This window comes from Sturnira hondurensis, unplaced genomic scaffold, assembly GCF_014824575.4.
Source record: "Sturnira hondurensis isolate 20B ecotype Veracruz unplaced genomic scaffold, ASM1482457v3 Scaffold0022215, whole genome shotgun sequence".
Taxonomy (NCBI): Eukaryota; Metazoa; Chordata; class Mammalia; order Chiroptera; family Phyllostomidae; genus Sturnira; species Sturnira hondurensis.
The window spans coordinates 6642073-6670016 of record NW_028094846.1 but is presented as its reverse complement, the minus strand read 5'-3'; the positions used below and the strand labels follow the sequence as shown (position 1 = coordinate 6670016).

At 53.7% G+C, this 27944-nt stretch overlaps 1 protein-coding gene across 2 annotated transcripts in view; it reads left to right on the top strand.

The window, feature by feature from the left end:
* Positions 1 to 27944, top strand: part of TNR (tenascin R) — a 153309-nt gene that overhangs the window by 6447 nt on the left and 118918 nt on the right. The gene's annotated exons all lie outside the window — the stretch shown is intronic.

Below are 27944 nucleotides of genomic sequence, written 5' to 3'. Positions count from 1 at the left end.
GGAACAAATTGGGAGGGTTCAAAGCTGAGCTGTGACATAATGAGATGGCCTTTTAAAAAGATCACTTGGCTGGCCCATGTGGCTCAGTTGGTCAGAGCATCATCCCATACACCAAAAGTTTTGCAGGTTCGATTCCCAGGCAGGACACACACACAAGTTGCAGGTTTGATCCCTGGTCAGGGTACATACCTAGGTTGCATGTTCCATCCCCAATTGGGGAACTTGTGGGAGACAACCAATCAGTGTTTCTCTCTCACATCAATAGTTTTCTCTCTCTCTCTCTCTGTCTCCTTCTCCCCGACCCTCTCCTTCTCTCACCCCCCCTCTCCCTCTGTCTCTCTTCCTCTCTCTCTGAAATCAGTAAACACATTTATACAAATAAAAAATGAGATTAAAAAAGATCACTTGGAAAGGAGCAATGAGAGCGGGGAGATCAGATGAGAAGCTGCTCTGATGGTCCAGAGAAGAGGTGATGGGGGCCGGAGCCAGGAATGGCTCTGGGGACAGAGAAGAGCATCCCCTCCATCCACCGAGAACCCCCTTCGGACTCATCCAGGCAGATACTTGCCTTCCTGCACAAGACCCTCGGTGCAGCGGCTGCGCTGTTCTGCCTCTGCCTGCTCTGCTGGCGCCCCGGTCGTTGGTGTGCTTCTCTGCTTGTCCTCGGTGGATTGTATCTTTGTTGTCCCTTCCTCAAATCACGACACCTTGCTCTTAAGAAGAGCTAACGGAAAGGTTATTTAGTTGAATTGAATTTTCAAGCGCTTCAAACCATGAATAACTGAGGAATCAGCCATGTATGAGTTCTCATTGTTTACTTAATTGTGAAAACAAGCTGATAAAATATTTTCCTGTTTTTCTGTTGTTTCCATTACGCCAGCATGCCCTGCTGTCTTCTTAGTCCTCCAGATTTGGGGGGAATAGCAAGCAAGTGTTCCCTGACACACAGTGGCGGGGGCGCTGCTTGGCTCCTGCCTCGGCTCCTGCCTCCCCGGGCGAGGGAGGAGGCAGCAAGGAGGGAACAGATGAGTGTGTTGATTGAATATGACAGCCACGTACAAATATTGAGAAATATGCCGTCTGAAGATACAGAATCTCGGAGCACGCTGCGTGATGGGACCCATGCACGGCGTCCCGGAGGTCAGTGTGCAGATGCAAATTGATTAAGCTGAGTACTTACCGAAATTGCTTTCCAACATGCTGATGAGAATGAGTCGTAAGCAGGACCCGTAGTGATGGTGAAAATGCTCGTGTACACTTACCCTTTGTTATGTCATCAAAGCCAATGAAATTATCCAGACTTTCCCCCCGATAGACTTATCTACAGTGCAGTTAACAAACACGCCGTCGGGAGTTAACCAGCACTGACCCGTTTGCCATTGACCCCTTCTGCGTGTGGCCCCATGACAGCTGTTACTGTGGCCCCTTTGGATAACGCTGAGGTTGGCCTCTCTTTCTCATGCCAAGCCAAGAGATCCTAACAGGCCGAGGGTGAGTCCCATTCAGTGCAGTCCCTACATGTCACTCCTACACCCACCCCTCACCTCTAGGCAACCAGGAGCCAGAAATCTCCCCACCCTGGGCTGCATCCAGCAGGCTGAAGCCAGGGCTGCGTGGGTCTCCAGTCTTGGGACCTTAGCAGAGAAGAAGAGAGGAAGGAGAACGGGACGCAGCAGGCAAGGCCAGGCCGTTGAGGGGAGAATAAGAGAAAGGAGCAGGAGGCCCCCTTAGCAAGTCTTCGCCGAGTAACGTTTATGGGTCCGATACCACGGGATGAGCCATGGGCCACACGACAGAAGTGAATGTCGTGGTCTCTGCCCGGAAGGAGCTTAGGGTTCCGTCCAGACAGGAAACAAATGAAGAAGCAACAGGACAACATAACGAGGTGCTCAGTGCCACACCCTGCCACTGGCTGGGCTGTGTTACTGAGAACCAACTGGAAGAGGAGGAGCGTCACAGGGTTTGGGGGGGTTGGAGACAACCCCAGAGGACCTCGTGGGAGGGGGTGTGGACTTTGAGCAGAGCCTCTGACATAAAGCCAGTATAAGGCCAAGAAGGCAAAATGGCACCTCAGACTATGGAAAGGGAAGACTTAACAGAGAGGAAGAAAGGGAAGGAGAAGGAAAATGTTTCCGAGGACGGAGACAGTCCAGCAGCCCCCACAGCTGCCTCACATCTTGGGGTTCCCGAGCCAACCCTCAGACCTTGGCCAGAGACCAACGATCCAGAGGCAGACAATAAGTCTGCGGTCCCCGCCGTCTCCGTAGCTTGGCCCAGTGCCAGCCGATTTTTGTCGTCTCTGTAATCGCAACGCGAAGCATCGTTGCCTCCGCGTCTGCCTGAGAAGAATGCTGTTTGCACAGAAAAGACGCACACACTCCAGACTGATCTTTGACAACTGAATTCTCCCACCACTAACAGTTGGGTGCAAAGAACTCACAGAAACCCCACAACAGATGAGATGGCTTCCTCAGCTAGCGTTCATAGCCTCTGAGCAATGGAGAGATGGGTAGATCCAGGGTAATTTATTAGATGCCTTTCAAGTGGCTTTTATTCAGAGAGGAGGACAGTGCCCACAAAATACATTTTGATTGGCACCGTGAAATCTCCCTGCCCTGTGGCTTATTCCCCTCCTCCCTCCTCACCCCCTCTCAACAGTTAATAAAATAAAATAAAAAATAAATTCTGCCATCTGGGAGACATTCTTAGAAAGACGTAGCCCCTCCTGGCTGTCCCTGTGAAAGGCAGGTGTCCCCAGAGGAATCATTTATTCACTCTACAATGCTCATTATTATATCTGATCTTTTTTTTTTTTTTTTTGTCCAGTGGCCACTGGAGCAGGGCATGCAGAGAAGAGCATGAGAAGTGAAGGTGGGAGGAGAGGGGAAAACAGTCTCAGAACACAGGGCTCTGCAGGGAAGGGCGGGCTTGGGGAGGGTGCCTGGTGCGAGCCGGGGAGGGCCTGGGGAGGCTCCCTCACGGGGTTCCTCTAGGGCTCAATGCCCAGCGGTCCCTCCGAGTGTGCAGACCAGGAGCTCTCTGGACGCTGCCTTTGTCCCGCGGCTGCGTGCTCTGGGGAAGAGATGAGGCTGGTCTGGCCCGCCGTGAGCTCACCGTCTGATGGAGAAAGCAGGGCTGTGGTAGGACATCAGACGTGCAGGGGCGCCCCGCCAGTTCCGTCAGCAGGGACTGCTCGGAGGAAGAAATTGGTCGGGAGGATTCTTGGGGCCAGAGAGGCGCCTGTCACAGAGGCCCATGCAGATGAGAAGCTGGCGTCTTAAGAGGAGGGTTCCTTCTGTTTGGCTTTGACAGAAAGGGAAGTTCGTGAGCTGTGAATAGGCAGGATGATGGCAGTGGTGAAATTGCTCCGGGAAGGGGCAGATCTTTCTTGAGGAACGTGGTCACGGGGGTGCGATAAAGGAAAAGAAGGGGCTTCTGACACCGATGGGGGGGGCGGTTGGAGTACATGTCCAGTGTGTCACAGGGACGCCTGACGCTCTACCAAAGGTGGCCGGGGTCTGGCATTGTAGAGGGGCGGAGAGACATGAAAATTGTTATGGGGACAATTATGATTGTAACCAAGGTAATAATAAAGATAATGGAGTTGTAATTGGAAAGCTGGTGGCTGGAAAGGAGAAGGTGAGGGCAGCTGAAATGGAGAGGGGGCATCGAGGGAGGTAATGGGGGCAGCGGGATCGGTAATAGAGTTGTAATGTGGTGCCGGCTCCGGGGGTGGACAGATGATCATCCTTAATGGCAGCAGGAGGGGCGGCAGGGTCCAGGTCAGAGCCGCACACCGGGCATTCCCGACAACAGCTGGAGCTGTGGGTGACCAGCGACGTAATGAACAGCAACACCCAAAGTTCTCATTACGGCGGGAGTTCTAATGGACCCTGGGATAAGATAATGACATTAATGGAAAAGATGATGACCGCCATGAAAATCAGGAGCCTTGTGATGGCATTTAGAGCTAGCTGTGTGGTGGGAGAGACGAGGGAGGAGCAGGAGCCGGCTGGAGGGGGACCGGTGCGGACATGTTTGTCGGTCCTGGGACTGGGGTTCCTCTACCAGACACGTCCTTCTGGGTCATCTGGCCTCAGTGAAACTGCTGTCATCGGCACGTGGCCTTTGCTGTGCACCGGGGAGTCCCGGATGGACAGTGGTGGCTGCAGCAACCACTGGGGCTCACTGTTTGTGGTCCGAAATCAGGCCTGACAACACGTGAGCTCAGTGGAACATTTCGGTGAGCAGGTGTGTAAACAAAATGTCAGCAGCAGAAGGGAATGAATACAGAGGATTATGTATTTTTTGATGCATCATTTTAACCATGAATGCCCTTTCCGAGTGGAGAAGTGGGACCTTAATCCTCTGGGGCCCACTGTTTAGCTTCTGAGGCTTCATCCGGGGAGAGGCCGTGACAGCTTTTGCTGGGAAGCCTTTGATGTGGGCTCTGCAAAGGAACCTGGGAGAGTGGGCTTCACAGGGCGCCCCACTGCTGCTGGCATTGCTGCGTCGAGCAGCCCAGAGTGTAGACCGTTCCCCTGACAGCAGACAGACGGGCCGCCAGTGGACGTGGACAAGACCTGGAGCCGGTGAGGGCAGCAGAGACAGCCCCGTCGTCCGCTTGTTATCTGTACAGGGAGGGAAGCTGCTGTGAGACACAGGTGTCCTCGGCCTCCAGTCCCTAAATGCCACCTCTCAGACCAGCTGCACCCAAACCACTGGGAGAGCCTCTACGCAAATACAGGCTCCAGGTCCCCCCTCAGGGAGAGTCTGATTCTGTTGGTAAGGGGCAGGGCCTGTGACCCTGTGTTTTAGAGACCCCCTGGGAATTCCCCGTGGCGCTGTGTGTGGGAACCACTGTCTGCGTGTCTACCCGAGGCCCCATGGGGCAAAGGTTGGGCGCAAGGTGGGAGAGGCATGGTTGATGAGTGCAGACCAACCTTCAGAGTAGATTCGTCCTAATAGTGGGACTTGAGCAGCACTCAGGAGCCTGTGCTTCTCACCGGTGAAGTACCCTCCACCTGCACACATACACGTGCACACGGGGGGCCCTTCTCCCCCACTGAGGATTCGCGCAATTGATGTAGCAGTTTCCTGGCTGGCCAGGGAGGGACTCTTCAGAATGGCTCTACAGAAAACTGGCCGCCTGGGGCCCCTGGACCCTGTTCCTGCCAGAATAGAAAGAGTGAGGCCTTCCAGCGATGGCAGTGTGCGGGGAAGGGAGAAAGTGTCTGGAAAAATGTCTCAAGTGGGAACGGCCATGGGTCTGAAGATGAGGGTGTCCCCAGCTGCCATCTCTGGAAGGTCTCTCTGGCCCCCCCCTCAGATGTACCGTTGTGTTCTTCAGGGTTCTGGGGGATTAAAAAGTATCCATACCATAAAAATATCCAACTCATGATTTGGGAGGGACCAGTTATTTCTGTCCTTACACGGCATATAAACTGCGGGCCTGTACGTACGCATGTCTGCACCTGAACCAACAAAATGAGAAAACGGGTGTAACGACTAAACAACGCATGTCAGAGAAGTGGTTTTTTTTTCCATTGCTGAACAAAACGCTAGAATAGTTCCTTACAGCCTGTGTCCTAATTCTCCCTGCTCCCTTCAGCACGGACTTTCGAAGACACCCGGGACTTACTGGGAGAGCCTGGCTCAAAGCCATTGTCACTTAAGATGGAAAGCACGGTTTCTGTTCGCACCGGCTTGCCCAGACCTGTCTGGGAGGAGCAGACACTCGGAGCATTATCCCACGTTCCCTGGGAGGGTAGTGAAGTTAACCCCCACTTCACCCACTTGAGAATAATGAAGGCAGTCAGATCGAAGCCATGGTGGAGGGCAAGTTCATGGGCACAGGATGGGCCGTCTGCTCAGTGGCTTACCTCTCCCTCTCACCCTGGTTACCACACTTACCAGGAAGTGGATTAAAATAATGCCTCCCTTTCCCGTGGATGGTGACCCACCACTTGAGAAATGCCACCTTCCTCCCGAGCCACATTGTCATTTGTTACCTGCTAATCGTTCATTAACCCCCCAGGCACCTCACAGAAGCTAAGACCTCACCTTCATTTGCGAAGGTGGTTCACTGGGTCCCCCTTTAATAAAATTACAACTTCAGGAAATGAATCATTTACATCAGATACAACCCCATGGCTCCCTTTGTGGCCGTCATTTCAGGCAGGTGCTTTTAGGGAATTCAATCACTGGGTTACAGAAATCCGCCGCGGAATTAATGAGGAGTGAACGCAGATTCTGAACACGAGGTTTTCCGAGTCGGCGGCTGCGAAGGAGAAAGCAGAGGCCAAGCCTGGAACCAGGGCACATGAGCACAATGCACAGCAGCACAGAGCACAGTCCTGGCTTCCGTCTGCTCACGGTTCACCGCCTCTTGTCCAGCCAAAGAGCCCATCGCGTGCACCAGCGACGGCCTCCCGCGCTTCTCAGCTTCCTAGTATTTCTGTCACACGTTTTCGGGGGGAACTGAATAAATTCCGAGCCCCTCACTCCAGCTTCGAGTAAACCTTGGTTAATCCCCGAGGCTGGTCCGTCCTTAAAAGGAATACCTCCACCATAGCCCCTTCCGTCTCTACGCTCCTCTGGCCTCCCAGCTGGCCCACCTGCACCCGGCCTCCCTCCCCACCAGGACACCGGCCTCACAGCCCCCGGGTGGCCTTCCCGGAACTCACAGCCCTGCTGACCACCCTCCATTCATTGTCTCTGTCTTAGTCTTTTGCGTGTGGCGGACGAGACCCTTCGTGGCCAGCGCCCGCTCCCCTTTCCAGTCTCGCCCCTCTTTGTTCCCCTGCAGGAGTGCATCCCTGCAGGAATGATAACACAAGCAACTGACTTCTCAATGAAAACGTCCCATGCCAGAGGGAATGGCAAGTCATATTTCGAGTAATGAAGAACAAGGGCCTACAAGCCAGATTACTCTACAATACCAGATTCTCATTTAAAATGGAAAGCCAAATAAGGAGCTTCCCAGATCAAAGAAGCCTCAAAGAATATGCCTTCTCTAAACCAGCTCTGCAAGAGATGCTAAAGGGTCTGTTTCAAATAGAGGAAATAAATGAGTCACCCCCAGCCCTCAGGGCTTCTGAGTATTCTGGGCTCTTTCAGAGCGCCACGCTGTTTCTCCCGCTAGAGCGTCGGCCCCAACCTGAGTCTTATCTTTCAGATTCATCTTGAACAGTGCCCCCTCCTCCAGCCCTCTCCTACGCCCTTCTTATCTCATTCCCTAGACTGAGTTGGGTGCCCTTTCTCCGTGCACCTGGGGGCAAAGCTCAGTCATCGAACACCGTGCTCATCACCATCATAGTTGGAACAGCCCCTCTCTGCAGCCGGACAGGCAGCTCCTTGGGAGCCATGCTGCGTGGTGTTCAGCCTTGTGTTTCCAATGCTGGGCAAGCGGTAGATACGTAACAGATACTGGGTGGGTGAGTGAAGTCATGGTTGAACAAACCGGTGAACCCAATAACACGGGTTACGCCCATTCGGGCAGCCACGCCTCCAGTCCCAACTCTGGGCAGAAGCATTTGAAAAGTGGATTTTCGTAACCTGAAATCCAGGCAGTGAAGACGTGGCCCAGAATGAGGGAGTCTCCCTACAGCTAGTGAAGGCATCACCGCCCCCCCCCCCCACGCTTTAGTAAATATCTGAAAAACTGGGCTCTGCAACGTGGGTGGGAGGCTTCCGTGCGGCTGGAAGCCTCTATCAGTATGACCCATGGGGTGACCCACGTGGCTCTCCCTGGGTCTGGCGTCCAGTCCCACCGGGCGTCTCCTCAACGCTGTGCGCTGGGTCTGGTTTTCACGGAGTCCTGCTCGCCTGGCAGTGATCACGCTGTGCTTCATCGGGGAGTTAATCAGGCCTGAGTTTTTAATGCTGCGTTCGTCATGCTCACTTACCTTAAAATCAAGCCCATTCAGGCATTAGTGGGCCCTCGTCATGCAGATTTGGCATTTAAAACTTTAGAATTTTTCATACAGGCACCGTAGACATACTTGTTTTTACCAACCATTCCTTACATATAAATATTCGATCCCCAGAGATAAGACTGCTGTGAAGGACGTATCTCTCTATTAGTTCCCTGGGGATGCTGTAAAAATTACCTAACACAAACTTAGAGGCTCAGAACCATCCGCATTTGTTATCTTGCGGTTCTGCGGGTCTGGAGTCTGCCGGGAGTCTCCCAGGGCTGAAATCCAAGTGTCCAAAGACACTGCTTCTTTCTGGAGGCCCTCCCCACCTTCTACAGGGCTCCCGCACGCCCTGGTTTGCATCTCCTCCCTCCATCTTCAATGCCACCCGTGGCTGGGAGAGTCTCCCTCACATCACGTCCCCCTGGCCTCCACTTCCCATTTTAAGGACCTTGTGAGAATATCGGGCCTATCTGGTTAATCCAAAATAATCTCCCTACTTTAAGGTCAGCTGATTAGCAGCCTTAATTATATCTTAATGTTCTGCTCCCGTGTAAGGTGACATAATCACAGACTTCAGGAATTAAGACATGGACGTCTTTGGTGGGGGGATTCTACCACACTTGTATGACTCTGGGCCTCTCTGGAAGGTGTCCTTCATATAACCTTGTGTGCGCAGTGTGGACTTCTCACCAATGGAACGTTGTCACCTGGGAGCTCATTAGAAATGCAGACTCACAGGCCCCACCCCAGACCTTCAGAATCAAAACCTAATTTTTACCCCCTGCCATTATGTGTATATGCCGTGAGTTTGAGAAGCACCACTCCAGAGCTTCCCCAAGGGCAGAGGAGAGACCTTGAACTTGGTGTTGGACAGCGAGCGGTCTCATTGGGAAACATGTCTGTGATATTAAAGGGGTCTTAAGAATAATCAAGAGCCCCCCTCCTCCCTGTCAGAGCTCAGGACAGATAGCGATGTAAGACCGGAAGTGTGCCAGGTGGCACCGAGATGTCACCTTGGGAAGGTGGTGATGGAGCTCTCCCTGCAGGCGTAACACTGAACCTGCCCTTGAGACCTTGCTGCCCTGCCACAGCCGTGCTGGACCGGNCTCACCAATGGAACGTTGTCACCTGGGAGCTCATTAGAAATGCAGACTCACAGGCCCCACCCCAGACCTTCAGAATCAAAACCTAATTTTTACCCCCTGCCATTATGTGTATATGCCGTGAGTTTGAGAAGCACCACTCCAGAGCTTCCCCAAGGGCAGAGGAGAGACCTTGAACTTGGTGTTGGACAGAGAGCGGTCTCATTGGGAAACATGTCTGTGATATTAAAGGGGTCTTAAGAATAATCAAGAGCCCCCCTCCTCCCTGTCAGAGGGAGGACAGAGAGCGATGTAAGACCGGAAGTGTGCCAGGTGGCACCGAGATGCCACCTTGGGAAGGTGGTGATGGAGCTCTCCCTGCAGGCGTAACACTGAACCTGCCCTTGAGACCTTGCTGCCCAGCCACAGCCGCGCTGGACCGGAGGGGTCTTCCCCACAGCAGCCGTGCCAGCAGGGGCAGGGCCTGTGGAAGAGGACCTCTGGCGAGGAGTAGTGGGTCCGGGAGTCCATGCTCTCTGCAGGCAGGCCAGCTCCCAGAAGGAAGGAAGAGGCAGGGCTGCATAGGCCTAGTGTGTGCTTCTAAACTCAGCAACAGACAGGTCACCGGTGAGTAAGGGGACAGGGATCAGACGGAAGTGTCAGAGCTGGTAGAGCTGGGGTGAATCAGTCATCTGGAGAAGGGACCAGCATTTCCCCTGATGGGTGGCGTCTACGTCACAGAGCTGTGATGGAGCATGTGTCAGCCCTTGGTCCATCGTAGTTCAATTCCAAGGACATTGTGTGATCTGGTGGGTCTAACCCTGGCACCCACAGGAATATCCTAATGGCTCCTTACAAAATGTGGGCACTTGGCCCCAATTCAGCAGGTCAGAAGTGGGGCTTCTGAATCCCGAGTGCACTCAAGGGAGAACACATCTGAGGTCATGGGGGTCTCGGTCATGTAGGCAGGACTTGACATGGACCAGACAGACGGGGCATTCGACAAGACTCTTTGGGTTTCAAGTGACAGAAGCCAACTTGAGCTGACTTTCCCAGAAGAGGGAATGTGTGCAGGACCCCTGGGCGTCCCCCAGAGCACGAGGGTGAAAAGTCCCCCAGGGGCCGGGATTGGCCCCAGGAACTAGGCGCTTCCCAGACCCAGTGGTGCTTCCTGTCCGTCTTCGTGTCTGCTGCCATGACCGTTGCCATGAGACCGTGGACCCCTCTGTGTTTTCATGGACACGGAAAGCAGAGGGTGAGCTCTACACAGCTCCCGAAGGTGCTTTGTCCCTGAACATGGCAGACAGATTAGCCTCCTTCAGTCCCAGTCTCCATTCCCAGGACAGAGAATCTGATGGCCCAGGTCAGCTCAGGTCGGCTGTGCCCACCAGGTGCAGGAACTCGAGGTCTTAGGACTGGTCCCTCCAACTTTGTGGGGATACATTGGAAGAAGGGCGATTCTTGGAGAAAAGCAGTCTTTTCCAAGTTTGCTAGATACCTAAAAGAACTTACGAAAAGCTGGTATCTATCCTATCTTAACATGTTAAAAAATTGCTTTCCCTCAATAACAAAAAAAAACAACAAAAAAGGAAAAACCTTGTGACTATGGGTGTCTTATAAAAAAGCCTTAAAATAGTTCCAATTCATACTTAGAATCAATGTCATCAAAATATCAGTTCCAGCGATATCCTCAAGGTTCTGCCTCCCCCACTTGCTTGGGAGGTCAAGGCCTGGACTCCTTTGGAGAGAATGCTTCTCCTTCTGAGTGAGGTAGCTTCCCCAGCTAGTTCAAGGCCCTCCCACATGTTTTTTTTTTTTTTCTGGTGTGAAGAGGGTCCTTTTTCAAGAAGGCATTTTCTTGGAGTGACTGCCAAATCCTCTTCTGTCGTAATTCGTTTTTATGAGCGCGTCCACCCACCAGACCTCAAGTTCTTTCCCGGCAGACATTCTGTCTCACTCATCCTGTATCTGTGGAGCCAACGATAGTGCCCGGCGTGGAGTGGCTAACTTGTGTGTGTTTTTGACCCTACGGATGAGTGAGAGTCGTCATTCCTCAAGGCTGGCATCACACTGTGCTCAGTGAGACATCACGACCTGGAGACCGGAGACTGTGCCAGGAGAGGGTCTAACGTTCAGGTTTGCTGGGCCCTGCTGTGGAGTCACCTGGCTGGGGGCCCCGGGGAAGGACAGGAGAACTCTCAGAGACATGGCTGTGTGACAGAAGGCGCAGGGCCGGGGCTCCACAGCTCACCATTAAATTCTCCTCCAGGCCCCCCCATTCTCCTCCAGGTCCTGCTTTCTCCTTTGGGGAAAGGAAAAGGGCTCTTGCTCTCCCCCAAAGACACGACATCTCTGTCTCTGGGTTAGTCCTGTCGGCTCCCTCCGTCTCCCTCCAGGATGCGCTTAGATCATGAAACCAGGAGCGTTACTTCTCAGAGGTGCCAACCAGCAGCTGTCGCAGGGTCTTCCTAGGGAGGGGGGTGGAGGTCTCTTATAAATGTTTATTTTAATCGCAGTAAAAAAAAAAAAAAACAACCCTTAGACGCCATAACCCATCATCCCGCTACAAAACCAGTATTACAGGGCTCAAATATCTTTATCACGACTGTGGTTTATTCTCAAAATGTATTTTCTTCTAAAAATGTACGTGGTAACTGCTAAAATAATAAAAAAAAAATAGCTTTGGCATGACAGTCGCCCGACATAAATGAAAACACAATTTAATGAAATGGCATTTTAGGAATTTAAACTGAAGCAAATATTCAACATGCTTTATTTAAATCAATTAGCTGCACACGCTTCGCCATTTCGACCTCAGGCGGGTTCGGTCGTGTTACACGTTCGCTGTCGTGGGCTCTGAGACTTGATGCTGAGGAAGCCTCAGCTGCGGGACCCAAGGGCGCCCAATTTCGAGGGTCCCTGGGGCCCTCCCTTGGTTTCACGGGCAGGAGAGTTGGCTGGATTTGGCAGGAAGTCGTTTAACGAAACAGCTAACAACATCCACTCTCGCAAAGCAGTGGGGGAGAGACTCAGCTGCGTGTTGGTGACATTTTTACGGCACAAACATTAAGCTGCTTTGAGTGATCGTACCCTGGTCCGAAAGCGTATTCTCTATAAACTGGAAGCTGAGCAATTTGTGGGTGTGCCTGCATTATAAACACCACCTCTTTCTAGACTTTCTAGGAGAATGATCTGTGGCTTCTAGGATGCTGATACTAGCGCCGCAGTGGGGAAACTGAGGTACGGGTGTGCTCGTTAAGTTACTGTCAGGCCCTTTCAGGAAAAGTGTGCCATCTCTAGGGGAAACTTGATTTGGAATGACCAAACGGTACTGGTTTCGATTCAGAGTTTCTGACAGGAACCCTATTTCTTCCTTCTGCGGCTTCCCGCACGAATAAGTTATAGATCTGATTTAAGAGTTTCCCAGCCACGTAGAGTCATAGAGACTGTTATCGTTTGGACCATGGTTATCGTTTGCTTTTCGTGGGCACTAACCTGGCACAACGGCCTGTGTCCTGGAAGGGGCTTCTCGGTGCCGGTGATGGGGGTGGCGACTCCTGGTTAGATCAGGTGTTGAGAGCTGGTTGTGGTCTAAAACAGTGTGTAGCTTTCACACATACGGGTGGTGGCCTGTGCTGTCACCTTTGCTTTGGGGCAAAGGCTTTTTGCAGCACTTGGGTTCCAGTGCCCTTTGAAGATGAGGGTATCCTTTACAGACAAAATGAAGAACCTGGATGTGGAGGGTATCTAGATTACCCCCAGCCCCGTACTGAGAAGGAGGATTTCACACACACACGCTATAGAGCCGGTCTCCACCATTTGTGAAACTTCAGTTGCATTTACAGAAGAGGAAAAGAGTGTTAAAAGTGCAGTATAAGAAGGCCCCATACCCAGAGCGCTGGACATTGCGCAGAGCATCACGCTTCGTCCGTCAGAAGGAGTTCAGACGCAGCCCTGCAAGACCAACGTCAGACGGGGTCGTCTTAGCTCTTTGGGGTTCCTGTCAGACCCAGTCGCTGAACCGGCCGGAAGAGGTCCCTTTCTAAAAGCCTGTGTCCACACGCTCACCCCCAGGGTCCGTCACAGAGGTGAGACGGTTTGCAGGCACGTGACCAAACTCCTGCATTGGGAGCTAAGAGGGTGTCCAGGCAACCGCGAGATAAAGGGATGGAGATAAGAGCCACCAACATCAAGGGCAGCAGGAACCTGGAAGCCACAGGACACGGTGCACCACATTTTCCTCCGAGATAACCTGCGAGCAGGCTCGGTCTCCCCAGACCATCTTCTCTCCCATCTAGAGTATTTTTTTTAAGGGTGAAAAAGATCACTTTGACAGCAAAGTTCAGCTTAAGTAATCTTACCAGGTAATTGAAAAAAACAAATCTTTCAGCTATCTGGTTAAAAGAGTGTTTATAGTTACCAAAGAAAAACTCTCCTGGTAGAAGGGGGCACCGCAGCCCCTCCGCAGGCCCAGAGGAAACTGGGTGTTGAAGAACAGAAACCATTGTCCCAGGAAGCAGTGACTCCTAATCTTTCCGAAGGGAACAAGAAAGCCCTTCCAAGATAATTCAGTACCCCATGAAATATGTCTATCTGTTTTACAAGCTGCAGCTCCTGCCTTCCAAGAAGCCGTGGTCTATTTCTAGGGATAGGACTGACGCGTCGTTAGAAAACAACATGTCGTCTGTTCGTGTGCTCACTCAGCGGCGCTGCCAGAGAGAGGGGGAGAGACACGCGGACTAGTTGGGAGCACATAACTGTATTAATTAGCTATTGCTGATAACAGATTGCCCCAAACTAGCGACTTAACACAATGATCATTTATCTCACAGTTTCTAAGACAGGAATCTGAAAGCAGTTTTATTTGCTTGGTCAGGTTCAGGGTCCTCTGCGAGACTAGTCCAGTGGTCAGCCAGACCCGCAGTCACCTGAGGTACAGCTGGGGCAGGCTGTGCGTCTGAGCATACCCATGTGGCTGTTGGGTGGTCTCAGCCCCTCAGCAGCGGGCCCCTCTGCAGGTACTTTACAGCATGGCCGCTGGCTTGGGCCAGAGCTTACCATCTGAGAGAGCGCATGAGAGAGAGGGAGCCCTGAGACAGAAGCCACAGTCTTTTTATCACCTAACCTTTGAAGTAACATCCCATCAGTGCTGCCTGTTTACTAGAAGTGAGGGGAGAAATCTAGTGCAAACTCCAAGTTCCGGAGGTTGGAAGTCCAAGATCAAGGTGTGGGCAGGGCTGGTTTCCACTGAGGCCTCTCTTCTTCGCTCTCAGACAGCTGTCTTGTCACTGTCTCTTCACATGGCCCTGTCCCTGCCCATGTGCACAGCAGGGCTCTCTGTGTTTTCCTTGCTCCTTATGAGGACACCAGTCACATTGGATTAGAACCCACCCTAATGGCCTCACTTTAACTTAATTATCTCTTTAAAGGTCTCATCTCTGAACACAGTCACATTCTGAGGTTCCGAGGGTTAGGATTTTGACACATGGATTTGGGGGCATATGATTCAGCCCACCACACCGACTAAAGGAGCTACTGGAGGTGTTTGAGTGTTGCCTGGGACATGATGCCAGAAAGGTGCTTGTGTCACCACGGACAGTGTGAAAGGAGCAGGTAGAAAGCACATGGCCCATCTCTGAGCCACTGTCATGGAGGGACCCCCTCTACTCAGCTCCTTTTTAGACAGTGTTTAGAGTTTTGCGGTTTACGAAGCAGGTCAGAAGGAGCATGCCATCCCTTAGCGCGCCTGCAGGGGACCATGCTCTCAGGACAGCGCGATCCCAGTGAGGGTGGCTCTCCTGTCCCTGTGCCCACTTCGCCTCGCCCTGATGGTCTCGCTCTGCAAAACACTGACACACCAAGGCAGGGGGGCCTGACTGAACCCGACCTAACGTGGAATGACCCGGGAGTGCCCCCAGGTTGGAGGGGAGAGGGATGAGAACTCACACTGAGTGGGGTCTGCTCAAACAACCCACTGGTGTCGCTCAGCTGCCTCTCAGTCTGGGCATTGCCCGTCCTGCCTGGAGAAGCTGGAGGTAAACAGCAGCAAGAGTTCCAGAGGGGACACTGAGGGAGTGTGAGCCCATGGGAGACGCAGTGGTGGGACCGAGGGAGGGGCTGGGGACAGACCGGGGATGAAACCTACATCAGGCAGCTGGGGCAGCTGGGACAAAGTATTTACCTTGGTCTGGGTGGTGGGAACTACAGGGGCTTATCTCCGCCCCGTTCTGGACGTCCGAGCCCGGGATGTCCGCAGGGCTGACTCCTTTCGAGGGCTGTCGGAAGCAGATCTGTCCCAGGCCTCTTTCCTTGGCTCACAGGTGGCCATCTTCTCACTTCGTCTCTTCCCATGGTCTTCCTCTGTGTGTGCCTGCTACCTAATTTCCTCTTCCTACGAGGATGCCAGTCTCACTGGGTTAGGGCCCACCGGCGACCCTGTTTAATCTCATCACCTCTTAAAAGACCGTGTCTCCAAATAGAATCATGTTCCAGGGTGCCACAACGTATGAAGTCCCGGGGGACACGGGTCAGCCTGCCTACCACTGTCCCAGCCTCCCTGAAGCTTTAGAAACGGTCCTTGCAAAACCTCCCTTCTGAGGGCGGGGGCCCCATTGTCCGGCATGGGAACCACACAGCTTACTTGCCCTGGCGGTGGGGGTGGTGACCACCAACCCCGTAGGTCCTGGGGTGTCACTTGTTGGGGGCAGGGTGGCATTCCACACCCTGAGCAGACCAGGGGACCAGCAGCCCAGGGTGAGAGGGGGTGAGGAGCTGAGTCAGAGTGGAAGCAGGTCAGCAGTAGGGCAGGGCACCACGTGGTAGGTAGCAGGTGAGCCGTTGGGTGCATGGGGTATCCACCTTCTTGAAGCCTCAGTGGCCACCTCTGTAAAACAGATGTCAACAGTAGCTACCCTGTGGACGTGTAAGAAACGACGAGAGGATGCATGTAAAATGCCTACCTCTGGGCCTGGGGAAGGCAGGCATCCTTCAGCACTGGTTGAACGGCAAATGGCAGCCGTAATCACAACTATGTGAAATATTGAAGACACCAGCTGAGCCACCCAACCCGAGGGAGCTTTTTCACCCTGGGAAATGAAACTCCCTTTCAGGACCAGTTTCCTCTAAGAACAGCTTCATCGTGGCTGAAGCAGGGGTGAAGGTTTGAGGAGTTCTTGGGCCTCAGCCCTCGGAGTATGCCTGCTATCTGCGCCCTCGCGGCATCTACCACACCTTGGGATTGGCCTTGTGGGGACAGAGCGTTTCTAGTGTGTGACCCTGACATCCCATCGGGAAGGCATTTCACGTGGGAGGTCTTGCCTGGTTTTCATGCCCTGACTAAACATTCCTAATCACTAAAAATCCTCGCCCGCCTCCTTCTCCGTGTCCGTTTCCGTCTTCATCTCCTTCCTCTCAAGATCTGTTGCAGGATTTCATTCCCCTAATTTACTCTCTGCAAATGGACCAGCTGGAACACTGTTGCTCCACGGCTCCGTGAAAAGAGGTCGTGAGGTTTCAGCCCACTTGCTCAGCACGGGCTGCTCACTCTGCTGGCAGTGAGCTGCCCTTGCATAATGGAAGCCGGGACGTGCCTTCCCCAGGTCCAAGGTACCTTGTGCAATACCTAATCATGCAGCTTCTCATTTGTACGGGGAATTACAGTCCCCAGAACACAGCCATCCCCATCAGCTCATTTACATAAAGACTGTAAGAGACATAATACCTTTCATTTGCACAGCTCATTTTTCCATTTACCAAGTCCTCTCATATATTTTACCTAATTTATAGATAATATATGGTCATATGATACTCCAAACACATATCGATTCCTTCTGTATGAATAGGGCTATTACCAGCCATTACTAAAAAAGAACGTGGGCCGGCCGGTTCCTGTGACGCTGAGCCCCAAGAAGCAAGTCCCCTCTTCGGTTGCGATCCATCCTCAAGGCTTAATACTGTTTGAATGCAGTCTTCCAGATGCCTCTTGAACTTGGCCTTCTTAGAAAGACTTCCATCCCTTCAACCATGGGTCCAGGGTTCTGCCCTGGGCTCTGGTCGTCCGTCCATCCTGTGCAGTGCCACGGAGCCTGTTCACGAGGGCCCTGTGTGCATCCGTGCAGCTGTGGTGGGGCACCTGTTCCCCTAACTCTCCCTCGTGCCCCCCACCCACCCAGCGAGCTGGAATGGGGCCAGCACATGCCGGCTCTATGTCACAACTCTGTGACTGGTTGTTAAGCCATGGTCTGATATTTAGGAAATAATTGTAGAACTCTCCAAAAATAGCTTAAAGTGTGTCTTTCATGCCTCCAGTAGGTCCAACCCACCCTGGAGTCTTGGTAATCTTCGACGTGTCGCCCACACCCATGGTGAACTCTTTGCATCCAGACGCTCTCCCCATCTTCGCCCACACTGTTGTCTCTTGTCTTCTTGGTGACACGGTATCTCATTGTGGTTTCGATTTGCACGCCCCTGCTGATCAGTGATGCCGAGTGCCTGTCTGGGTTCAGTTTGGTTTTCCTGGAAACAGACTCTGAGCCAGAGCCGCACGCAGAGGGTTTCCTGCGGAGGACTCTTGGGAGAGAGGTCTGCAAGGAGGTGAGGAAGGTAGGATTGAGCAGAAGTAGGAGGCGACTCAAAATGTGGTTTTAACTGAGGCCTAAGCCAACCCTCCAGGGAGCCCTGGAGCTGAGAGGGCCCATCAGGGTAGTCCCAGGTTGAGGCAAGGGGCCAGGCCTCTGCATCTCTGAGAAGGACTGGAAAGGACCCCTTGTCCCACGGGGATGCTCAGTGAGGGATGCCGTTGTGAGCCGTCAGCAGCCACACGTCCTGCATGGGGGTTCTATGGGTCTGCCCTGAGAGGGGATCTGAACAGGGCGCCCCCAGTGTTCACTGTGCCAGAGGCTCCCAAACTTGGCTGCACCAGGCCAGGCAAGTGGGAGGCCCGCTTGGAACCCTGCCTAAGCCACTAGAACACCCACCCATTGCTGTTCTGCCTAGCCCTGCTCTTCTTCCTCAGCTATCAGCACTGGGCAACTATACCCTGGCTGAGACCTCGTTCAGGTGGTAACACAGGTGCTAAAAGGGAAAAGCCAGGCCAAGGGCTAGCCCGCCTTCTGCTCCGGCCCTCTCCCTGCTGGCCCTTGGAACGGGGTCAGCACCACGGCCTCCATCAGGCTTTTCTGGGGCGAGCTGCATCCCTCGCCCTGCTGCCTCCCTGCATGGAACCCTCTTTTTCTAATTTATTTTCAGCCCTGAAGCTGATCACAGAGGCAGCATCTGGTTCTCCTTCTACAACGGGGTGGCTGAGTGGAGCAGAGAAGCATAGCGGTCAAATGCAAGCTCATCCCCAAGGTCGCCCAGCAGCAGTGCAGCCTTGGTCCTGCCCTGCCTGCCTGCCTGCATGGCCTCCTCCCAGCATCCTTTGTGGTCAACACACAAGTTCTATTTACCCGCCCCACCCCACCTCCAGGGTCCTGGGGTTATGGAGTCTGCAGCGGGGTCACGGGCACCGGGCTTCGGAGCCCTCCCATGCCCATCCCCACTCAGAAATTCCACGTCCATATAAGGAAAAGAGAGGCAGGGGCGCCTGGGCCTTGTGAGACCTGCGCGCCACAGTCCAGCTTTGTCTGTGGCAGGAGCAGAGCCTGTGGCCACTCCTGGGCCACGCCATTCAATGTCCAGACACCCAAGTGGCTGGGGCGTCACAGAAGCTCAATTCTCCCCCAAGTCCTCCAGGAAGGGCTGAGCTGTTCACGAGGCCCAGGGGAGGAGAAGGCGGCCTTTGGGCCCTGCCAGCGCTCGTGCTCTGGCTTCGCTCTTGTTCCCACTCCTGTTCAAGTCTCAGTAAGGTTGAGGCTGCCGTGGGATGTCCGTCATCACCGTGTGGGGGCAGGAGAGACACACGGCAGTCGTCCGTGCAGTCGAAACTCTCTCAGAGGGCAGAAGAGGCTGCTGGGACGTGCGTGGTCACCAGGACCCTGGGCATGGTGTTTCCCAGGGTGCTTTTACTGTCTGTCAGCTGTCCTGTTGTGTGGCACTGTATTGGTGTTTGTCCAACCAGTTCAATCCTGGTTTTAAAAATTCGGTCGTAGCAGCCATGTAGCCAGTTGACCGGGAGCAGGGGAGCGGGGGAGGAAGGGCTGGGGTGGGGGGCGGAGATGACAGGTGCACTTCCCGCTAAGAGACCCCACGAGAAGTGCAGGTTCTGCCTTCAGCCCAAACCAACATCTGCATTATCCTGCCCTGGCAGGACTTCTAGGGCCCGTCAGTCAGGACACCGAAGGCGTCTGATGGCTGTTCGGGATGCTCTGGCCGAGCCATGCTGGGAGGTCATTCACTTGGTTCGGAGCCTCACACAGAGGAAGACCCTCAGAGAATGAAGCTCTGTGGGGATGTGACTGGAGGCTGTCCCACCTGCTGGGACCGTGGGACTGCGGCACAAGGTCTGGGGGCTCCCCGAATGCAGGGCGTGAGGGGAGATGAGCATGGGCAGCAGATAAAAGTCATTCATAAATCCGAACCTGAGCCGGGGTACAGGGGAAGCAAAGACACCTGCCGAGGATCAGGGCGAAGGCAAGTCAGCGTCACCCCTCACTCTTCATCGCCGTGTGGAGAGCTGGTTCTGCCGTTTGACAGTGTGGCCCGTGGAGCTGTGCCAGCCCCGTGTCTAAATACTCAGACATGTTGGTTATTGTTCCTGTAATTATTATTATTATTCGTCATGAAGCGTCCTTTCCTTTGTTATTTTTAACTGGAGGGGAAGACAGTGCCATTCTCAATTTCTCCTCCAAAGACAGTGTTTTATGCCTGGTCTGTACATATTTGGAAAGGAGAAGGCAACAACAAAAACAAACCCAGAACCCAAACACGTGGGCTCCTGCCACATCGAGGGGGCTCCTGCTCGGTGTCAGCCTCGAAGGAGCCAGAATCCAAGGCCAAGTCCCCAGTGGTGTGTCAGCTTTTGCAGATTTCACCTCTGCTGTACACTTCCTCTGCTGCTGTTTTCCCTTCTAATTGTGATCAAATGACCTCGTCACACAACAGAAGGCTGAGCAGACGGAGTTTAATACTGTCGTCAAACGCACCCTACCGACCACCATGTTCTTACAGCACGGATCAATACGTGGTGGCCCTGGTGGGTCTCTGTGCTGCGTGGCCAGTGGCCACCTTGTAGGCAGTCCCCCAAAGTCAGGGCTCAGAGCGCGACTCTCCTGCCAGCTCCTCCCTGTACTCGGCCGGCCCTCCAGCATCCACGTCGTCCCCCTCAGCAGTTTCTCTGGCACCGTGTCCCTTCTGGGCGTGGAGTCCAGCAAACACAGGGAGCATCCCTGCCTTGAGCAGAACACAAGAACCGCAGGGTTGAAGAGGACCATCACCCTGGGGTGACACGAGGTGCTGGACCGAGTAGACACCCCCAACAGAGCCCATTTGGCACCCTCGTAGCCGCCCAGTGGGGGTGGTCCTCATCGGCCTACAGTTGTCCTCCTTAGGAAGTCTGGGGGTCTGCAGCTCCCCTACCCCCTACCTATGGCCGCACCATCCCTTGGTCCTTGGAGCTCTCTGCACCCACGTGGCAGATGCAGACAAGAGGAGGAAGGGTGCACCTCTGCACCCGCTGGGCCTGGATGTGACACCCATCACTCAGGCCTCTCTCCCACCAGGGAGAGCCTACCCTGGAAGCAAGGGGACTGGAAACCATAGCCCAAGGGGAGGCAGCCACTCCCTAGTTGCATGGTATAGAGGGGTAGTCAGCCTTCTCTGCTGCAGGCATTTTGCAAGACTCAAGCAGGGCCCGCCTGGTTTAAATACTAGTGCTTCTCACCTAACAGGAGCCCTGAGGATTTCCGGGGACTGGTTAACGCACCGACGAGGGACTAGGGCAGAGAACATGCGTGAGCCACAGGGAGCCCAGGGGTATGTGTGTTTGCAAAAGTGGGAGCCCGTTTCTCCCACAAGACCCCCAGCCCCCAGCCAGCAGTGGCCCCAGCCTCTGGGACCTGGGCTCGGGACACCTGAGAAACACAGAGACCTGTGAGATCTCCCTCGACAGCCAGTCCTTGGTCTGAAGATACCGTTTTCCCAAAGGAAGCAATCACTGTTTCCCAGCCACCTGGATACCTGGTCATGCTCCAGTACAAATGGCAGGTTTTCTGAACTAGTTAATTCAAAATCCGTTCTTGCTGGCCCCTTGCTTTTCAAATGTATGACATTTTCTGGAATCGACACTGAGACAAGGGGCAACGGGGCAGGCAGTGGATCAGAGGCATCCCAGGAACCAGCCTTCCACTCCCATAGTCCTGAAACCGAGGCAGAGTGAAGGAAAGAAGCAGGGTGGGGGTGGGGGTGCTGGTTGTAAAGTGTGTGTACTGGAAAATTAGATTTTAAGTGTTTTGGTTTGTTTTTTTTTCCTGAACGACTCTTGAACTAGGAAGAAAAAGAATGTGTAGGCAGCCATACAATCAGGCTCATGATTAAGTTTAGAAAAGGGTGGGGCGGGGGTCCTTCTGATGTTCTCTTGGAGTTGCCCCCATACCACCCTTGGCTTAGGTTAAGTGTGACGGGAAGCCCAGGAGCTGTGACAGGCAGGCAGCATAGGGCTGCGGCTCCACCACCCACCAGTTGCACAACCGTGAGAGTCACACGACCCTACTGCGCCTCCGTTCCCTTTCCCGCCAACATCAGACATAACCTTCCTCGAAGTGTGGCTCTAAGTGTTCAGTGTGTCAATATTTGTAAAATGTTTATGCTCAGAGCACCGCGAGCCCCGTACACATGGGCATCAGATTTAAAAGCTGGGTGGAAACCCCCACGTCCCCCGAGTCCAGTCCGTGCGAACCCTGAGCCTCAGTTTCTTGTTTGTAAAATGAGGCTCATTTCTCTGCCTCTCCTCGAATAACCTCACAGGTGGTGAGATTCTCTGAGCCTTGTACGTGGACATGCCCGCCCAGGGCCTGGCACAGAACTGGCAGTTAATAAATGCTAAGTGCTACCTCGAGCTGAGTGTTTAAAGTATTCCCACATCCCGGTAAGAGAGAAAATGAGAGACTCCGGTCGGTGGTGCCAGGGACACCCCTGTGCGCGGCAGCCCCGAGTCGCCGTGGAGAGAGTGTGCCAGCCCACACCCTCACTTTTACTTGCTTCACAGAACAGGCGGCCGCGAGCGCCGAGCTCCCACCCAAGGGAATCAGAGAGGCACTTGGCACACATCCACGCACATTGGCAGGGTGGGGAGACAAGGCCAAGCGGGGACACCTGGCGAAAGGTAGTTAAGCAGTGAGGTGGATTGGGATGTGGCTCCCGCACACTTCGGTGGCGGGTGTGATGGAGCTGGGAAATAGCATGGAGGCGCAAGGATCGCTGAGAATCAGAGCTGGAAAAACACAAGCCTTTCTATTTTAATAGCAAGAAAACCCATGAGAACACCAACTTCTCTGTATAGGAAAACAAGGCAAAGTCTTCCTGAGGTCAATCCCAAAACGCGTTGATGAGGGTGGACGGTGACGTCACCCAGCACACGCCCTGTGAAGTGTAATCCAGTGACCCAGGGACAGGGTCTGGGAAGTGACAAGAGGTCATACTCAGGGACTGAAGCAAGACTTCTTCATTCTGCTCTTCTTCCTGAATAGGTAAAGGGGAAAAAAGACACAGTTTGGGTGTGTGAGGGTTAATGTGACTGCCTGAGTCTCAGGACAGCATAAATGGCACTAGGATGTCATGATTGTCCCGTGGTCTCGACGTACGACTTCGGTCAGCCAGCCAGTGTGCAGTGCTCGGGGAATGCATCCCAGCGATAGCAGTGGGGTGGACGGGGCTTGGCCCTGAGTCTAGCGTTGGAGAAATATGTCCTCAGTGATCTCAACAACATCTTGTTCCCCGGCGTGTCCGAGCGCTGGATGGCAGGAATCACCTTTTATATCGTTGTGTCCTGAGAACGCCTTCATTCATTCACTCAACAAACATTCAGTCAGCGCTTACTCTGCGTAACCCGGCAGCATGCAAGCACCAAAACTGAACACAGGCATGCGACGGGATCCCTGCCCTTCAGAAACCCCTGGTCTGGCCAGAGAGGCAGATGACAAACGTTCAGTGACGTGGTCTGGGTGCTGACACATTCCACTCTGGGGTGCAGTGGGGGCAGAGGTCTAGAAAGGAAGCCCAGAAAACCTCGGTGAGGTTACCTTGACCTTCATAAAAAGTGATGAGTGGATGTTTGCCTGTGTGATTGGATACTTAGAGTTCAATGTGTTTACATGTGTGAGAAAGAGGAAGAGAGGGAGAAAGAGAGAGAAGGACGAGGAGGAAGAGACAGAGGAGGAGGACACTGGGTAATTTGGGAAGTCTCAGGCCGTTCAGGAGCTTGCTTGCCTTTGCTTCATCCATCCAGGGCTTTTCCTGGACTGGAGGAGGCAGGTGATGGGCCTGGGCCCTCCAAGGATGTTATGGATTCATTTCCCCGCAAATGCACAGGTTGAGGCCCTAATCCCCAGTGTAACGGTGATGGGAGACAGGGCCTGTGGGAATAATCAGGGTTAGCTGAGGTCGTGAGGGTAGGTAGGGTCTTCATTAGTGCCCTTTTAAGAAAAGTCACCAGAGAGGACTCATCTTCCCCCTGGCCTGGCCCCGTGTGGGTCACTGACCAGGCAATTCGTAAACAGTCATTGAATCAACGAAGGAACTTGTGCAAGGATGGGGGAGGAATGAGTGCGTGCATTCAGCTGTGTGTCAGAAGTGAAAGCCGAAGACAGCACGGGACCTGATCGGGGCCAAGTGCAGGAGGAGATTGCGCCTAAGACATCCTGTCGGACTGTCTCAGCTCCTCTGAAGTAGGAGGGAGCAGGCTGGCCACAGGCAAGAGCCTCCCGGTTGCGAGATGTTCTGGCTCTGAGCTCAGGGAGTCCCTCCCTCCACTCATCTGTCCTGAGAAAGAAGCCGGATGGTCCTCTGCCTGATGTTATCGAGGCTTTGGACAGACTCAGTCGGGATTCCCGGGTTTCGGTGGCAAAGGTGGAACGGACACATGGCATGTAATCCTTAACAGAAGAGAGCCAGTGGATCACCAGCGGGCCCTTAAAGAGCCACAGGACTTTTTAGCATTCAGTACCTAGCCAGACATATAAGTACAAAGGTGATAAACAGACGGCCATGTGGCTAGCATCAGACACCTGCTTGTTCTATAGGTCATCCTCGGCCGGGCAGCCAGCAGATGCCCTCCATAAACCATCCTCGCCAGCTGACAGGTGGCCTCTGTGGCCAGAAGGCTCCACGCGCCCCAACCCTGCTCCCCCCACCAAGCAAATGAGAAATCAATGCTTCTCTGCTCAGGCCAAGCTTTCCTGGTCACTGTGCTACTGAAGTTACAGCTGCGCCGTCTCCACCAGTGGTGGGGAATCAGCTCCCACCCCAGATTAACATTCAGGCGGAGGCCCTGGTGATGAATATTTTAATATAATGTTTACTGTTTACCCACACGAATGGAAAGAACTTGCATCTGCCAGTGCCACCTGTGCCCATAGAACTGCAGCCCAAACAGCGGCATCCCCAGAGAGCCCAGCTGTGTGCTGGAGCCAGGGGGTGGCTGGAGGCAGAGGCGAGGACGGAGAGGGCGGGGGAGGCCCCGGAGGAAGGAGGGAGGGCAAGCACAGACCCAGCAGGAAGGGACCCGAGCCAGCATGGGAAAGAGGGAGGAAGAAGCAGGGGGAGCCGCTGACGACGAAGCAACACTGAGGTTAGCGGGGAGAGCCTTGGAGAAGAGAGCACGGGGTCCCTCCCCCCTGGGGACGGTGTCCGACTCTGGTGTCCAGAGCTGGTCTCGGCTGAGTGGGAGACTCTTTCAAGTTGGTGTGTCTGTCTGTGGCCACACAGCCGCAGGGACTCCCTGGGGGACAGCGAGCGTTCTCCCCGCCAGCCCAGTCGCTGGCTTCAGTGCCCTGATTTGGTGGGACCACCTGTCCCCAGGCCCCAAGCCCAAGCGTATCTTCTCTAGTGGGAAAGCAGGGATAGAGCTGGAGGACTGACTGGGAGCTGGGAATGGAAAGGCTCATTCACAAGCTTTAGTGCAGTCTTTGTGGTTTGGGGAGGGTCCGGAAGGGGGTGGGGCCTGGCAGAGGCTGTCCCAGGGCCGGACAGGCTGCCATCCCTTCCTCCATGAAGGCTGGTGGATGGGGCACAGCCACCTGCTGGGGTGGGGGATCTGCCGTAGAGAGCGCCAGGCCTCTTCCGATGGCCTGAGACTCACGGGCTGCCTATTCGCAGCAGCCCCCTGCTATGTGAGCAGCTTGGTGCTCCAAGGAATCCTCTTTCCTGAAGAAGCTTCTTCTGAAACTTCTCTGGTTTTGTGTTTACTTGGCCATCTTTCTGTTCCCTTGCATCTTGCTCTCTTCCTTGGTTACCCTTTGGATTACGGTTGATCCCTGACAGGATGTGGCTTCATGGTTTCTCTACAATGCACGGAGACCCAGGCTCCCTTCCTTGCAGAGACTGCCAGGTGTTTTTCGGGGAGCGAGGCACAGCTATGGGGCGTGAGAGAGAGGCACCTGCTTCCTCACGGGCACAGTGGAGAACAGTGTGGTACCCGCAGTGTGCCAGGCCCATTCTCCCCCCCCCCCCCCCCGTTTTCCTCCTCTTGCTGCTGCGCCGCTGGGCGACCACTCGCCGCCGGGGTCCATCCCCACCCCCCAACAGCCTCCGCCCTCCCCCCCCAGGATCCAAAAAAGCCCTAATAATATCCATTGCACTCCTGGGAGCCCATATGTAGGAACAGATTTTGTTTTCAACGTTTTAACAGAAAATGTTTTAAATTCATAAAAATAGAGAGAGTTGTCAATGAACCCCATGTACCAACCACTTGTCTATAAAAATCTCCAGCAGTGCATCTCTCTTGTTCCCTGCATAACTGGCACTCCCCTCACACCCCCACATCCCCCACACCCCCCACACCCCTGCACACCCCACACCCTCTCACACCCCCACACATCCCCTCACACTCTACACATTCTCATATACCCTCACACCCCCCTCATACCCCCACACCCCCACACATGCACCTATATCCCCCCACACATCTCCACACCCCCCCTCATACCCCCTCACACACCTATACACCCCACACACCACCCTACATACCCGGCACTCACCCCCACACCCACACACCCACACACCCACTTGGGATTTTTTTTTAAGAAATCCCATTTGACCGTGTCCGTCCGCCCGCCCCCGAGCATGCGTAGGAGCAGCCTGGCCAGCAAGCTCACTCTCAGGACCGTCTCCAGCCCCAGGAGCCGGCTCAGGCCTTGGCACACACCTGCCTTGGAGAACGGAAGCACCTATATCTCATCATCTCGCCCAAACTGTCGGCTCAGAAAACCATTCGTAGAAACAAATCAGCGCCCGCAGCTCACGGACAGCTTTATCCAAGGCCTGAGGCAATTCCCCGTCTTTCTCCCCAGAAGAAATCATTTTGTAAGCGTCAGCCTATCAGGAATCACACCTGCGTGCCAGCTGCGCACGGCGCTGTGTGAACAACTGCCCGTCCATCTGCAGATCTGTCTGCACAGGCAGACGTGCACGCCGACGTCAGACGACTCCTGTAACTGACGGCGGACCCGCCGCTGCCGCGCTCAGAAGCAGCAGACCAAACAAGCATGGGCTTTCTCCCGAGGGACAAACCGAGAACTACATGTTCCCGCCTTCTCCTGGATTCGATGAGATCCGTTTGTTCAGTGGGCAGCAACGCAGATTGGTTCTGAAGACGGTCGCTAGGTGGCCTGGCTTTGCCCTTGGCCCATGGCCCACAATGAGTAACCTTCCTTTATGCAACTTCTAGACAACCCGTAGAACCAACTGTCAGAGAGTTTGTAGTGTAAATGCCTGGGCCTGGAAATTTAGACAGAATTATATTGATGCCGGTGTTATGGTACAAGTTGTATTATTTAAACTTGGCCTGAATGCATGTGCTAACTTCTGAGATACTGGGCAGTTACTGGGCTGCACTGGGATTCTGTTTTCTCATTTCTGAAAAGGGATACATCACCAGAGGTCAGTCTCCCTCACTGGTAAACTGGAAAGAAGCCAGGAGATGGAATGCTAGAAGGATCTTATGAGAAGAACAGGCAATTAATGGACGTTTGAATTCATTGTTTTCATAAGGAAGCCACATATTATGGATTGAAAAGGTATAGTTCTTTTTGGTTGACATTAGAAAAAAGATTTACGTGTGTGTGTGTGTGTGTGTGTGTAATTTCAACTTTTTGAAGAACGCAAGCGACAACAGATAGGAAGATCTTACAAAAATATTAGCACCTGAATGGCGAGCGTTATTAAAAATTAACCCTGTTAAGCACCGAGGGCACTTGGCCACCATCAGCAGTTTCTGAGGAATGTTCAGAAAAATCAAATAATTAGCAAGTGCCTCTTGAGCTTCTGTGCGTGCGAGTCTCCCACGGTAATGAGACAAGACGAGACAACAGGCCAGGGAATGGGGCCACATGGTCTCCCCTCCTCTTTTTGCTCCCTAAGTTGAACGCCAGTCGACTCAGGGTTCCATCGGATCAGCAGCCATGATTTATGTGGGAGGTGGGACAAGCATGTTCTTTGCGCAGGCCCCGAAAGGGACCATAGGAACCCTCAGCTCTTCCAGCCTCTGCCTGCAGGGGATAACAGTCATGCTTGGCATGATGGCAGAGTCTCAGGACTGCCTGAATTGCCATATTTTGCTCTGTATAATGCGCATCCTTACTTTTCCCTCAAATATTTGGGGCAAAAAGTGTGCATTGTACACGGCAAAATACGGTGCTCAGAAGTAGAATTGGCCTTTGTGAGCAAGGTGGAAGGGAGGAACATTGGGCCGGAATTCTTCAGGAGGTTCTGGCGGTTTCCGGTTCATCCGGGGTGACCTTGGACAGCTTAACTCTCTCCCAGGGTGGCCCCGCTTGCCTGTGTATTCATT